Source organism: Ixodes scapularis, unplaced genomic scaffold (genome assembly GCF_016920785.2).
Source record: "Ixodes scapularis isolate PalLabHiFi unplaced genomic scaffold, ASM1692078v2 PGA_scaffold5__190_contigs__length_132052651, whole genome shotgun sequence".
In the NCBI taxonomy this organism is placed as follows: Eukaryota; Metazoa; Arthropoda; class Arachnida; order Ixodida; family Ixodidae; genus Ixodes; species Ixodes scapularis.
This window is the reverse complement of record NW_024609880.1, coordinates 93,443,938-93,459,787: the sequence shown is the minus strand read 5'-3', so window position 1 is coordinate 93,459,787 and position 15,850 is coordinate 93,443,938. Positions and strand designations below refer to the sequence as shown.

The 15,850-nt window shown below is 51.0% G+C and overlaps 1 protein-coding gene and 1 long non-coding RNA gene across 5 annotated transcripts in view; one reads left to right on the top strand and one right to left on the bottom strand.

Moving 5' to 3' along the window:
* LOC8033610 (phosphatidylinositol 5-phosphate 4-kinase type-2 alpha) overlaps nucleotides 1-15,850 on the bottom strand; it is an 80,492-nt gene that overhangs the window by 37,033 nt on the left and 27,609 nt on the right. The window lies entirely within an intron of this gene.
* LOC120850639 lies at nucleotides 12,841-13,965 on the top strand. The gene is made up of 3 exons (XR_005718197.3): nucleotides 12,841-12,933; nucleotides 13,000-13,208; nucleotides 13,464-13,965. It is a non-coding gene; the product is annotated as an uncharacterized LOC120850639 (long non-coding RNA).

Sequence of the window (15,850 nt, the reverse complement as noted above, 5' to 3'; positions counted from 1 at the left end):
AAGAGTGTAATGCGGCAGCACTTTCCATTCACAAGTGGTGCCAACGAGATTGTCACAGCCTCGGCGCAATGAACGCGGGAGGCGTGGGCCACGGTCAACTAAAGGTGCATACGCACATTCGCGTTTGAACGCGTTTGAGTGCGTTGCGGAGTCCTTGCGGCCAGGCGCGGTCGCTTGCAGAGCGACGCGCGCCTCCCCGCAACGCTCGGTAGCGCGACGCAAGCGAGTAGAGACTTGTTCAACTTTCCGAAGCGTTGCGGTGCGTTCGGGTGCGTTCGACCAATCAGAAGCCGAAAGAGGAGAGGGGGTGACGTGTTCGCTCGCCCCACCCGGCCGACTCGGCGAGACGTCTGGAGACGTATCCGGTTCGCCGGTCGCAGAGCTTGCTTTTTCGTTTTGGGGAGCGGTGGGGACTGTATTTTCCAAGGCTGCGATGGTTCAAGCTTGACAAAACATCGGGGAAGCCGGCGAGATTGTCCCAAGATCGAACACTTCGACGCTGTCGCTGTGCGCCGCCATGTTGCCTTGGATTTCGCTTACTATTGGTGAGCCACTAGCGACGATAGCGCGTTCTTATTGGCTCTTGACTGCGGTTGACTGCGTGTCAACGCAACTGTGCGTACAAGTTTGGCGCAAGCGGTCTTCGCAACGCAACGCGTCCGCTTGTCGCTACGGAACGCACCGCGCTCAAACGCGAATGTGCGTATGGGGCCAGGGTTGCCAGGTAGGTTTAGCTCAAACCGCCAAAATGCCAAACGGTGTAGCCCAAAAGTAGCCAAATGCAAAAAATTTCTATAGCCAAAAAGTAGCCAAAATCCAGCTGAGTGTCAGGGTCCACAAAATTCAAAATTATGCTCTCGCAAGTAGGAACTGGAGCCGGAACTGCATCTGCATATATTGTGTAGAAGAAGCTTCCAAGAACAGCAACATCTTGAAATGTATATATATAAAACATTTTATTGGAAAAACACACACAAAAAAGTATCGGCATTTTTATGTATTGACACACGTTTGTACAGTCACATAGAGTTAACAATCGCTCGTGCAGGGCTGGCTGACCTCATTACATCAGTTACGAGTTGAAGCGCACAAAAAATTCTTCTGTGGGCTTGAAGTCCTTGCAGCACTCTTTCTTCCCAAGGAATGCGAACTTCACAAACAGGATGCTTTCCAGGGTCGAATGGGACAATCTGTTTCTGAGGTCCGACTTCGTGAGGGACACCTAACTAAGCACCCTCTCAACGGCGGCATTTGACATGGGTAGTGTCAAAAGCGCGGTGCCAAGCGCAGAGCAACGGGAACATGGCTGCCCCGGAGCTGTTTCTTGCCTCCCTTACATTTTTCCAAAATAGCTCTAAACAATCATCAGACAGATCTCTGATATTCGTCTGGAGAAGCCTGTACTCGGACTCCATGGCCGAGATCACCGAAGTCTGTATAAAAGGCGAAAACGCTTTGTAAAAACTGTCAAAAGAAAACTGTGTGATGCTGCCATGCTTGAGAAACAACAAATCGTTGAGAAGCTGCATGTTCGCAGGGAGGCGTTTCATCACACTTTTGATACACGCAATCACAAACCCCCGACATACTTCCAAGAGCGCAATTCTGTCCTTCTCGCAAAGCGAGGACTGTTCAAGAGTATTCAGAAAAACACTTCCGAAGCCACATGCACGTACATGAAGCACATTCGTTTCCCAGTCCGCGCATTCGGGTGATGGGTAATTCGGCATGAGTACTCGTTTCATCAATATCGAAGAGTTGCCCTTGCACGGCTTTGACCTAGATGTAGCCTCCCAATCCACCTTTTTCCTAGGAAATGGTAGGGTGATGAAAAGAAAGGTCAGGGAGGAGGATGCAGGGGCAAGGTCCTTCTTTGTGTGAACTTGGAGGCATAAGATAAGCGACAATGAATACAGAAGCGATGCCATTAGAACTGAATCTAGGTCAAAGCCGCGGTCCTGACGTCATGCCTACGCATCTTCACAGAAAACCTTGACAGCAGGAATCCGTAAAAAATGGACTGTTGATTTGTGTCCATCCTAAAGTGTCTTTTATCTTTCTACCCTAAAGCAAGCACAAGAAAAATAAATAATAGAGACCTCTGTGTCTTCGTATTCCCTTATATTGCCCGCAGTCTCAATGTTTGTCATGTTGAATTATTTTTCTCCGTCATGATTTGAAATAGCCCAAAAATAGCCACATAGCCAACCGCCACATTTTGACGCCAAATAAAAAAAGAAGTAGCCCAATTTGGCTATTAATAGCCCAATCTTGTAACCCTGGCTATGGGCCTTAACTACTAGCCAGCGCGGCCGGTGGCCGAAACAGGGCAACTCTGAGCGAGTGCAGCGTCCTCTTCCGCCAAGCACCCGTACACCCGACGTTGGGTCCCGGCTATGACGTGACGCCGCTGCGGTGGCGCTGCTGCGATTGGCTCCGAGTTCTCACCGAACGATGACGTAACAGGCTCCTTCCCGATGCGAGCCGAGTCGACTCTGGTAATTGGGGTAGCAGCCGCAAGATGGCGCGCCCTTCTGATAAAAGGGGCGACACGAGATAGCAACTACGCGTGCACCAAACTAAGACGCCGCGTCTGTTTCGACCGTATTGCGAGCCAGGTTAATTGCGCTCTCTCTCTCTCCGGGCTCCGTCGGGCAAAAATACATTTAAAGCCTCTAATTTTAATGTAATTGACTGCGAGTTCAAAAAGAGCAAAACTGTCGCGTGCGTCAAACGCCGCTGCGTCGACGACTTTTCATAAGGACTAAAAAGCCCTCGCCACGCTCGCGGAATGACGTCATCTCCAGGAAGCCGCGCCACCGACTCGCCGCAAATATCGCAAGAACTTCGTTCGCGTGAACGCAAACAAATCGGATCAGGCAACCGAAGGAATCTTGCGTTCAGGGCGAAACTTTCTACGCACTCTAGTCCCGAGAGCCGCAAACAAGCGAAGCTAACAAGTGTGTGTGTGCGTGTGCGTGTGCGTGCGTGCGTGCGTGGAACTGAGACTTCAGCTGCACGTCAACAAAAATCATGGAATGGTCAGAATCAGTCCTTCACTGCTGCATGCCAGAAGCCTTCCGTTCGTTCCGCACGTAAACTCGCGTATATTTATTTAATCTCTACCTCGTGCTTCTGGCTGCTGTTTGTACTCGCAACTATTCTATAGTAATGCCATAGTCGGTGTCAGTTTTGAAAGGCAAGCCATGGCGCGTCCCGCTTACTATATCCCGGCCAATTAGAACGGGCGATTGCACAATAAGAACGCAGAAGAGCGAATTCCGAAGCAAAAGGCCTGAGCTCCGGGAACGCAAACACAGGAATGCTCGCGAAGCGGATAAAAGGCGGACTCTCTTTTGTGCGACGCGAGTGTCGCACAAAAGAGAGTCTTTACTTTGAGCTTGGACTCTGCATTTAGTACGCTTTCTTTCGCTGGCCTTTTCGTTCGGATTTCGGGTGTTTTCAATTGCCGACGTTTAAATTAATTTTCAATCGACCGACAATAACGAAGGAACACAACACCTGGCATCACGCTCGCACACCACACGATTCCCAGGCGCGGCTGAAAGAGGCCCCAGCATTGTGGCAGAGTTCGGAAAATGATAATTATTTCGTCCGCAGAGGCCGCCTCTTTAGAACAATCGAACGGCCATGACTCATCCTCGAACAATCAAAAGCGTCTTGGATCAGAAGGCCCCGGAAAGCCCCGACCCTCTGTGCCTGCCGCCGTAATGTTCGCCGCCGATCTCGGATAAACACTCGCCTCGCACAAAAGAGAGTCCGCCTTTTGTCCGCTTCGCGAGCATTCCTGTGTTTGCGTTCCCGGAACGAACAACCGCGAGCGAGTCAAAGGCCGCCGGAGTTTTTGCGCGTGACTGGAACGAAACAGCAGACGACACCGAAAGCACGGGCGAGCTTCGCTGTAAGCCTTGCGACATCGCGAAAATCGCGAGAACAAACGAAATACAAAAGTCGAACATGCACCCCATGTGTTCATATACTCACTTTCCAGCGTTTCCCTAGCCTCGTAGTTTTCTTTCTTGTTTTTTTACGTTTTAGATAGGGTTTTCTAATTTCGGCTAAATCCAAAAACACTCGAAAATCCTCGCCGGCAACAAATTTATGTTTATAAAAAAGAAAAAGAAAGCTTCAAAGTTTGAGGACCAAACAAAAAAAAAAAAAAAAAAGCAAGAAAGACGACTTTTTATTACTATTTATTTTTTTTTTTTTAGTAACCTTTTGAAGAGCGCGGGGTCAGAGGTCCTGAGGAGATGCCACTTCAGTTTCGTCTGAAAGCTCCAACTACTGACGAAAAGGGGTTGCCTTATAGCTCGTCAAGGTCCTCCCTCGGGATAACGGCTTGCGGTTCCCGGACTTTATATTTTTGTTTTTGAATTTTTTATAATTGGGAACACAGTATTTTAGAGAATGGGGAATCTAACAAAAAAAATAAGCTCCGATAAACCCCGACTTTTCAGCAAAAAATAAGATCCGAAAAACAGCCTGTTGCGGCCGAGCGGTTGTCCGGGGCTTGATGTGCGGCAGGGAGAGCCGAGCTGCAGGGCAGGACCTCATCGGGACGCCCGAATCGTGAAAGACCAGGGTGCAAGAGCGGTGTCTCGCGTAACTCTTACATACGAACAGGTTCAACATCAAATGGAGAGCGCTTGAGAACGCTCGAGAACAAACACCAGCAGCCGCCTGCTGCTCCTTTTAAACACTGACGACCAGTCCGCGCTTTCCACCTTTCCCTCGCTCTCTCCCCTTTCCCCCGTCGCCTGTTTCCTCATCTCCCATGGTGAGGAGGATGTTCTGCCTTGCAGAATCTCGAGTCTGGTCGTCGATCTTTAAGCGTCGCATTTCCCCATATCCCTAGCCAGGCACGTAGACAGGATCTTGATTTGGAGGGGAAAACGGGGGGGGGGGGGGGGGGGGGGGGGGCATGACAAAATAATGCTGTATGAGGGGGAGAGGAGGCCCCACAGCACGACAGGAGGGCGTCGACGCGCAGAGCGCGAATCCATACAGAGTCACCGCCAGGATGGGAACGGCAGGGCGCCCCTCTGAAATGCCCGGCTTCCTGCACGCGCTCGTTCCCCTCTCTGATATAACTGAGCGTGCACCACCGAGGTTCACGAGACGCCATAGAGTAATATAGCGAAGACGCCGAAGCGCTATCGAAGGTAGCAAGCTCGCGCTGGACAGCGGCCATCACTGACACCGGGGGAGAGCCACCTTTTTTTAGAAAGTGCACCGGAGAATCACTAGCTTCGTCCGATTTCCCTGACCCTCCTGCACCGGCGCAGAAAACTGTACGGCAGTGTACTTCCGGAATGTGTATTGCGCTTCTACCGAAGCATACACCGCCCTACACTCTTCTGCACCGGTGCAGGAGCTACGAGTAAATCGAACGAAGCTGACATTAGCGTGGCCAGACGAGATACCTAACTCGCAGAGCGTTCGGCGCATGCGTGACGCCGCCGTAACTTTAGTCTCCTTCAGTGCACGGGAGACAGAAGGCAATCCACTAGAAGGCACGTATACCGTCTTGTTGTCCCCACAGCCCGGTGTTTACTAACACAACATAACAAAGAAATGGGACCTCGCCTAGCACGGCCTGGCCACGAGCGCTTCGCTCTGTCCAGTGCTTTAGTCGCACGAGGAGCGGCCTTCGAACCGTCACGTTCGATTTCTCGGATCAAAAACAAACAAGGAAATACGGTTTGTTGTCCCCACAGCTGAAGCGCATACCGCTAGAGGCGTCACTGTGGGATCTCCTCCCCAGTAGACAAACCGATTCGTAAGATCGGTCGTTTTCCGTTTTGTTCCACGCTTCCTGCGTCACGAGAGAAGAAATTATTCTTGCAGGCACGCGGTCGAACCCCTTTCCCTCATTGGCCCGTGTGATGGAAGAACGTGTGCCGGTACCCCATAAACTCACGCACGTCCGTCAGTTTATCCGCGCTGCAATCGGGGGGCTGCGCCCGGGTGGAATCGCCGCTTTTCCAGCCTGTTCCGCCCCTAGAGAAGACGAGACACACCCCACGGGCAATTTCGTTGGCTATAAAAAGAGCGCCGGCCTCGCGCCCTGGTTCAGATGTCACGCTTGGCGAAAACTTCGGCTCCTCCGCCCATCCCTATTTTTGTTTGTATCCCTGGGATTCCCCGCTGTCCGCTTTCGCGCAGGGACTTATCTCTAGGGCCTTTTTTAAGCCGGGGCCACACTGCTTATACATCAGGACAGTCTGCATGCAGATCCGAACGGGAGTCACCGCGAGATCCGTGCTTCGAATGCCGCGTGGCAACGAGTTCAAGGAGAAACTTGGCACGCTGCATTCGAACCACGGATATCGCGGTGGCTGTTGTTTGCAGACTGTCTTTTGTATGAGGGATCGTTATTTCTCTCTTTGCGAAGGCCAACATTCTGGGCTTCGAGGTCATATAAGGCTTCTCGACTGCCAACGTAAACAATCTTTAAAGTATTCGTTCACCGAATTCTGCGTCGCACCAATTGAACGCGAGTACCACTCGAACGCTCACGCAATATTCGGGTCCGCGCGCCCCGCGCTCGATCGAGGAAGATGTTGTTATGAACCCAAGGGTCTTGCTGGCTAAACACCTAGCTCTGTCGAAAACAGGTTGCACCGAGCGTCCCCTGCATTTCGATCTGCTCGCCACTGGGTCGTTAGAGAGCGCAGACGGCCAACGCGACGGACGACCGAGGCCGAGTCCCGCCGAGGCGACAGACAGCGCAGCTGACGGATACACACCGGCGCACGCCACGCGGCCGAGCCGCCCGATATCGATTGCCGCAGCTCGCAGTTATTAAATGTTGATCGATGCGCTTCCACGTCGAGCAAAGTCGCGGTGATGGACACGCGGAACGACGCGCGGATTTTATATATCTCAAGACGGTTCCTGCCAGCCCGGCCCTCGCTTCAACGGGAAGCAAACCAACAAAAACAAAAAAGAAAAAGTGTTTTGGGCCGTGACAAGTTTTCGCGGGGCTCGCTTGGCAACCTCCGTCCTCTCTGTCATGCTATAGAGGGAAGACCCAAATAAAAACGAAGTCAGCTTTCTTTATATCGCCTCCATGTTCGTGAACACACGTTCTTTTGTAGCAAGTGGGTGAGTGAGGAGTGACAAAGATGGCTAACAGTATGTACGTGAAGAGCGCGTGGGAAAGAAGTGATGCTTTCTAGTTTTTTCGCCCGATCCCCCAAAGGTCATTCGGCTAATATACCACACTGCCAGGTGATAGTTGGGGGAGAAAATTGGCTGAAGACGGCGGGAGGAATCATATGTTTGTCTTTTTAGACTTAGGCTAGGTGGCGCTAACTACCGCCCGTTGAGCCATTAACATCCATCTATCCATCAGTCTGTAAAGTGTGCTTTTGTTAAGCATTGTCAATTTCGTCGAAACACACTCGTCTCCTTGAAGAAGGAGACAAGTGTTGTTTTTTTTTGTTTTTTTCCGCTGAATATTCAAGAGCTTTTATCTAATGAGTTGTCGATGTCGATGCGTTAAGAAAGTTGCACACGTGACGAGTCCGCGAGCATGTGTCGCGTCTGTCGGTCTACCTCATGACTGTTTCTGCATGGATCCGTCATAGCAATTTCCAGAGTAAACGCAAATTTCAACGTACACACAAAAAAAAATCAGATAGCTTGTCCGTAGGGATATTCCTATAGCATCAGGATAGGAGGTATCAAATATCGTCATCAGCACGGGCCGTGCAGTAAAGCAAATTGTCGTCTTCCACGAACGGCAGTTTGGTATACCTTTGCATCGCTTAACGCCGAGTCACTGCATGAGCTGTGGACGTATGCATAGCGTCCGATATACCGAGCAGCGGATCGACAGCGCATGCTCAGAGGGCGTTCCACAGCCCAGCAGACAAAGATGGCAGCGCGCAGACGGCGACCATTGCTAAGGTCTAGGGCGAACCGCTCGCTGTCAGCATCGCACTCAACCTCAAAGCACGCGGCTTACGGCTTCCAGTTGCGGTGGCGCTGCTATCGGCAGGGGGCGCCCCACTTCACGCGAATATGGTTTCTGCGCGCGCGCAGTGCTCTCCCCTCGTGTGAAAACTGCACGTTTGTCCACACCTCGAGGGGGCCTGCTCGTAAACAGCGCGTTGCAAGAGCGCGTCCGCAAGACGCGACCATGCAATGCTTGCATCGAGAGTAAGCACCACCACCTAGAAGACCAGACCCTCTTTCCGCAAACGTCGATCGACGCAGCGTCGTCTCGATCGAGTCAACGTCGTGCGCCGCCAGCACGTCTTGAGCCGTCTCACAATGCGAACTCCGCAAAAGGGCAGACGTGCACGTCGACCTTCGGTGTGTTGGCCGCTCGGGGCGGGTCGGGCGATCCACTAACGATGACGTCATGAGCAGGAGGTGGTATATTCGCATAAAACGGCCGCAAAATTCTATCGCGCAAGAGTCACAGTCGTTTACAAGTCATACGCGCAATAACAACGCGCCCGAAAGAAAAAAAAAAGTTTGAAAGAAACAAAAGAATATGATACAGCTCGCACTTTTAGTGGCCTATAAAATCGATAGCAATGCTTTCCTTGTAGCCTTTTTGTCCTCGTTATTCTCCTTCGCCCAAAGTTATACCCACCAATAAAAATTCTGCCAACCTAACATTCCGCAAGCAAAAAAAAAAAAAAAAAAAAAAAAAAAAAAAAAAAAAAAGGAAAAACGAAAAAAGAAACGTAATTACGCGCGACCGAAACGCCACCGAGATATCTTCGATGTCGCTCGCCAGCGTCGCTTCCCAAACTTGAGAGCTACAGGTATGGACAGGGGCAACTCTTTCGACGGTGCGAAACGAATCAGGCAAACGCTCGCTGTTGGCACGCGATCGACCGCAGAGTACCAATGAGAAATGATAGTCCCGAAATAAGCTGCGTCAAGGTATAGGAAGTATTCACTGGACGCCATATTTGTGGGTGCTGCTTAGAGCGCATGCTCAGAACGAGATCACATCAATAGGCTGCTAAGACCGGCACTCTTGACGGTGCGAAATGCATGTTGCAAAAGAGCTGTGGAGACTGTCCATCAGCACGCGCTCAGCATTCGCGCACACAGCTGTGGCCGCTAGTGAATACTCCTTATAGTTTCCACACGTTCAGGACCAGAAAGATGTGGAAGGGAATGTTGCCTTTAGGTATACGTTAATTTTCTAGTTAGTGCGGCACACCTAACAACGATCAATTTTTTTTTTTTGTAATTCTATATTCCGTTTTATTACACTATGGACTAAAGCCCAACGCTACAAGCCGCCGGGTCAAGTCACGAGACTGTTAGAAACCACGTGGTATATTTATTTACTCCGTCCTACGTATCAGTGCGCCAAGACGCGACATGCGGAGGCGAGTTTTTCGTCCGCTTATTATCAAAGCTTCGCGGCGGCTCCGAGCGCTCGCTACTACTGGAGACTACCGAAGGGATTAAAGACAGTTTGAAAGCGATGTGGCGAAAAGAAATCGGGATCAGAACCAGCGGCCTATGAGTCAAATCGAGTGTTCGACAAAATACCATGCATTTTTACTTCTCCAATATAGAATAGCGCACAAGAGAGAACCATGTGCGTGAGATTAGAGCTCTTCGAACATTGGGTAACGGAATTTCTCTCGCGCACTCTTTCGCAATGCGGATGCGAGCTTTTCTGAGGAAGTGCTCCGCCCGCCAGCCTTCGGGCTCCATTGTGCGTTGAAACGAGTTGGATGGAGGACTTGCACCCTCTCCGTACCCATACAAATACAAATTGCGTAAAAAAAATTAAAAAAAATCGGTGCAAATAATGGGTACGTAATATCGTATTCCTACCGCGTTTTACTCCGTGTCATGCAGCTAAACTCAACGCACACTATACACCAACTCATGTTTACAAACAAACCGGAGCGCCCCTAGCGGACGCCACCGGCGCCGCGCATGCACGATGGAGTGTGGGCAAGAAGCTCGCCGTCGCCCATAAACAAACCATTGAAATGCGATGTTGTTGGCGTCGGTGTGAGTCCCCCTGCCCTTTTTCGCGTTCGAATCGTTGATTCTACGTCTTCTTGGCAATGTCTGACTACTTGAGCGGGCTCAACGAAATTACCGAGGCTCGTTACACCGCAAAACTTTGCGTGAATAATGCGACATGCAGCGATTCCTTCCCCGCGATCGCCGCAGAGTGCATGCTTAAGCCTGATTCGCATGATAAGATTTTGCTCGCAATTTTCAGTTGCAACGTCGCTGGGGCTGCAAAAGCATGAACCATAACTGAAATGGTCGACGTCGATACTGAAAATCGCGAGCAGAATCGTTACAAGTGAATCAGGCCTAACAAGTCGGTGATGGCCACTGGTAACAATGATCAACATCTCCTTTTACATCGAGCCTGCTTACCAACCTTCAAACTTGTGTCTTTTGAGGCCTGCACTTAATTCTTATCGCAAGTACCGGGCCCACGTTTGGTCTACGGGCCGGCGTCGTCTAAGAGAGCAGACGACAAGCTGAAACGTTTGAAAGAGCAGACGACAGTTCGAACGATCAGGCGACCGTTTGAACTTGAAGGCGCACTGAACGTAGTCCGCAGGTGGTCCGTACAACTTGACGGTTTTCCAGCGTTCCGTTTAGAACAAAGCAAATAAATTTGATGGCCAGTAGTATCCCTGAATTTAACCCAAAATGCTTCCCACCCAAGCAATCGTGGTGCGACGGCGTCTGGTTTTTCTTTTTCAGGGCACATATCCACGTTCTCGGACGAACCAAGCGCATGAAAACTGACCTTCAAACCTTTCTCGACTCTCTTGGTACAGCCCCAGTCGCAGCATTTTGACGAGAAGGCAGGTTTTTGTCTGGTTCCTTTCAAAACAACACAGGAATACACGTCTCAGATAGGCACTTCCGCCCACAGCCCCGGACCGGAAGTGCGTCCGACGCGCCACCACCGCGCCGTGACGTAACAGAGATGAGTTCGTGTATACGCTGCAAATATGCGAAACTCAAAACGCTCGTCCGTGTACTTCTGGGCAAACAATATGCGGCTCCACAACATCATTTCTCGTGGTGACGGAGTTCCCTCCCAATTCATCAGAAACCCCGCGTTCGCCCATATTTGTTTTTGTCTCACCGAGTTTGTAAGGCTTTTCTTTTTTTCGGAGACAAAGTTATAAATATTCCAGCCTGGAACCAGCCCACTTTAATAGCTACGAAGGAACGCTTCGGAAATCCACGACGAGAGAAACGTCAGGGCCAGCCCTATGAATCGTGGTGCACTCGCCGACTGCCGGTCGATACGCCCACTCGAGGAAATGCTCCGATTTCCAGCCAGACGGGGGAAGCGAGGGCCATTAGTCGACTCTAGTGATGCATGCGATCACCCGACTCCTCATGAAATGAAATAAAAGCGAGCTGTAGAATATCGTACGCAATTTCAGCGCAGGCTGGCACTAAATTTAGTGCTTGCGTTAGCGCATGGTAAGAGAATTTTAGAATAGCGTTTCTCTGCCGCGACGAAAATGGCCATTTCGCGCTTGCAGCGCCAGATAAAGTAACCATTTTTATTTCCCATACGGAATGCTGCAACTTGAGAAGAAAAAAATGAAAGACGTTTACAACCCCCTGTATAATGCCAAATTAGAGCGCACCTCTTGAGGTGGAAGAGGGAAGGGTATGCCCCTCCTCCTCATCTGTACCCTCTCCTCCAGTCCTGCTCTCTCCCTCCTCCTTTCTTGAAGTATTTGTGGCGGCACACGATTTACTAACTTCATCCGACGTGCCAGAGATCGATTGGTCTCTGGTCAATCGATCACAGACCACAGACCCGTACCTAGGTAGATGGCCACTTGGATACACCACGTTTTCATACGTGCCTCCCTGTGATTTATGAATGGTGATATCACTTGCCCGCACAACGGGTAGCCGGCATCTTCCCTCCTCTCCTCCTCTTCCTTCCTCCTCCCCCTCTCATGCTCCCGTGACGTAACACATGATGTCATTATGGGAAACGTCCCATAATGTAACACTCGAGACAGATGTGACGGCACGTGTGACGTCATTATGGGAAACGTCTCACAATGCAACGCGGAAGCCACACGTGACGCCACGTGTGACGTCATAATGCGAGACGCACCCTAATGCAACGCGCGGTTACGCCGACGCCACTCAAGCTGGAAACGGGCGCCTAAAGGCTGCAGCGCTCTAAAAGAAATATTAACAAATGAACATGAAGACGACTTTATTACATTTCTGTTGCACTGCTCATCCTAGCGAGAAACAGCTGGGACTGGGTATCATTGCAGCCGTTTGTTGCGTCGGCAAAAACTCCTTGTGGAAGTGCGGGGAGAGAAGGGCGGATCTGGTTTTTCTGTCAATCGTACAACCGTACAAATTGTTCAAAATTGGGGAATCTCTCGGGTGATACGGGAGACTTGGCAGATATGCACCATCCTTTCGCCGAGGAACGTTCGCGCGTCGCAAGTCAAAGTGGGCGCAGCCGCGATCATGCATCACTCTAAATCAGGTTACTCATGTTGTTACTGATGCGCACACTGTTACTCATGGTAATGAGTAACAAAATCAAACCTCTTTTTGTGATTTATTTCCGAAGCACTGGCATAGATAGCTGCCTCATGAGTAACACGTGAAAAACGAGAGCTTCATGGGTAACGAAGCGCTTCACTCGCGAATCGTTACCCATGCTTTCGCATTGTTCCTCATGCGGACCACGAAGACCTGCAAAATGTAATGCCGCTAAATCTAGCTTTTCCCGAAAAGTCGTCTACGAACAAAGAGCAGCCATGGAAGCAAAAAATAAAATAAAGAAAATAACACGGGTGCCGGGAAGCGAAACTCTCCGAGAAGGGGACGTTTGTTTGCTATAATTTTTGGAGACCGGGGACCGCTGCGGCGGGCATAACTTTTTCAAGAAAGGTGAGTACGAAGCGGCATAATCCTTGGATTCGCTTTTGTTATTCTGACCTCGGTATATCCATACAGACACTCCTCTGACAAGGCAGCCTGTACAATGTCAGTCAGGCCAGGCCTAACGAACACCGACCTCGGCGGCACCACTCGCGGCTCCTGCGCGTCCCTGGACTGCTCGTGTGGGGCTTTTGTGACCCGTGAGGACGCATTTGGATATGCGGACTGTCCGGCCGGTTGGTGCTTGATTTGTGGCCATCCACCAGCACAGCACGGGACTTTAGGTGAGTCAGTTTGTGGAAACAGGGCTGGTCTTGACCGCGTCTCACGTTGCTGCGCTCAGACTCTGTCCCGGAGCGCGCGCGTTCGGCCGGCGCACGATTCACTGAGCGGACAGGAGCACCTTCGGCGACCGAAACCCGAGTGCGCTCCCGAATAATTAAATTTAAGCCCACATTGACGCTGAGCGCAGCTATAGAGTGAGAGCGTGAAGATGGGTAGCACCTATTTTATTAGAGCTTTGGGCACTTTGTTTCCAGGAAGATGTTCCGACAGTTGAGAGAGGATGCCCAGGACCGAAAGCCTTTCTGGGGTCTAAAACAAAGGGTATTCTCTGTCCCGGAAGCAGTCCCCAGGTGGTCAACTTACCAAGCACCTGCTCCGACCTCAAGGCGTCTGTCCTTCTGCTGGGTGTTTATTATATTTTGAACTTGAGCTATCCATCTTCCTATGGGCAGCTTTTAGGGTTTTTGCAAACATTCATTGTAAAACGAGGGTCAAGGTTCGACAGAGGTTACCAATCTGCTCGCCTCTGCTTCCTGATAAGTGCTTGCAAACAGTATTTGAAGTAGCTTAACAAATTGAGCGCTATTCTGGTTCTTGACAAGAGTACAGATCTTCCTCCTTTGCGAAATTTTATAGTACTTTTATTTCAAAGTTCGTTTCAGTAAAATAGGGTGTAGTTCTAAGTTAGAAATTGCGACAAGCATATCATCCCGAGATGTGATAAAATTTGTTTGGAATAAAGTTCTTTCAAGTTGAGTATTGCTTCTCTCATGCCAAACAGTTATTTTTGCCCTTCCAGCAAGCCCGTCTGGCACCTGGGAGGTTGTTGGCGAATAGATTTCATCCCGCTTCTCTGCATTCACTATAAAGTTGCCATCGAACCGCCAGGCAACTTGCTGCGTCCCCATTTCCACTTGATTTGGAGAGCAAGCTATAAGAATTTCGTCATCATTGCTTTTGAGGATCACGCGTCATCTTTAAATGATAGGTATATTAATTCCCAGGTCCGGTGGGCAAATTGACAGCATGCCGGACCCAGTAGCACCCTCACAAGAGCTCGGGGATCAGCGCTGCTCTTAAATCCAGGCCTGCAAGAAACATTCAAAGGCGGGAAAATTTTCTCGCCACTCTTTCACTGGTCCCCCTCGCACGTAGGGGGGGGGGGGGGGGGGGGGGGAGTGGTGAGGAGGTTTTAAACATGGGAAACCGTTTTTGCTCATGGGATGGGTAACGTCCTGCTACTCATGGGATGAGTAACGTTCGCATGAGTAACATAATTACGCATAAATCAAGCGGCACAAAAGATGCACTTTTGTGCCGCATGTCATGAGTAATCACATTTAGAGTGATGGGAACCGCCATTTTCTGACTGCGTTTGTCTTGGCTTGTCTTTATCCAACTTCTGGCGTATCACGAATCCTCCATCCACGGAGGAATGCAGTAACTCTTTGCGTACGCACATAATTTCCGAAAAATAACGCAAAGTGCAAGACTCTATTAGAACGTCGGAAATACGGCAAAGAAGGTGTTAGAGGGCTGGCTGATAGCGGGCAGCCCACCGACTACCCGACACAACCATCAAAAGCGACTTCTCGCAGAGCGCTTCCGCCGCCTCGGAACGCTCTCTCCCTCCGCAACCCGCTACGAGATCCGCGGAGCCCGGCGACGCCGGTCTCCGTTGCCGAGAGCGCAGCGGAGGTGGAGAAACGGTCCACGAAAAGTCCCTAATGAAACCCGAAGAAAGCGCGGACAGCGAAATGGCGAAAGAAACTACTCCCGAGTACGTAAAAAGGGACTCGGCGGACAGGACCATTACACCACGCGCGGCTGCCCGCTCTATGATTTCTCATCCCGCCCCGACCTTGAGCGCGGAGATGAGATGAGCCGCGGCAGCTGCCAGGCAGTACACGTTATTACACTTCCTGCGCGGCGGCGATCGCCAAGAGAAGGACGCTCCATTTTGGCTCATCCCAGCGGAGGAGGATGCGACGCACCAACGAGCAGAGAGCCGTACGTCCGTCCGTCGGGGCGAACAACGGGAAGAGGCGGGCGGCACACGCACGTGCCGACGACAGGTTGCTTCGCCGCGGTCGAGTTCGAACGACGCGACCCTGCCGGGAAGAGCGGCGAAGAGGTGCCGCAGCCGAGCGGAAATTAAAGATCGCGAAATGCAAGAACAGAAAAGCCTCGCACCCCGAAAAAAAGATTACCGATCAAAATTGGGCTGGAGTCGCTTTGCGTGCGTGCGAGCGCAGGACGCTTAAATCCCCACGAGACTGCGCGTGTGTGCCATGTTTCTGTCTGTCTGTTCGACACCTGTCGTAAAAAGCGGGCAACGATACGAGGTTGGAGGTTCTCCAAATAATGCCGATTATCGCTATCTCACTTAGGCAACCCGCGGAACACACAGGTTGGTGCTCAGTGTCACTTGCAAACAGCCGTTAATTCGTGACACCGCCACACAAATCCCAGCCGTTCGAGTTCCTGGCAACTAAAGCGCGGTCCAAACGAAGCCGCAAAACGGGAGAAAACGGGTCCCGAGGGAAAGCGGGTCCCGAAGAAATCCGGGGGGGGGGGGGGGGGGGGGGGGGGGGGGGGGGGGGGGGAGTGACGTCAACGTGAACGTGACGTTTTGCTTCTC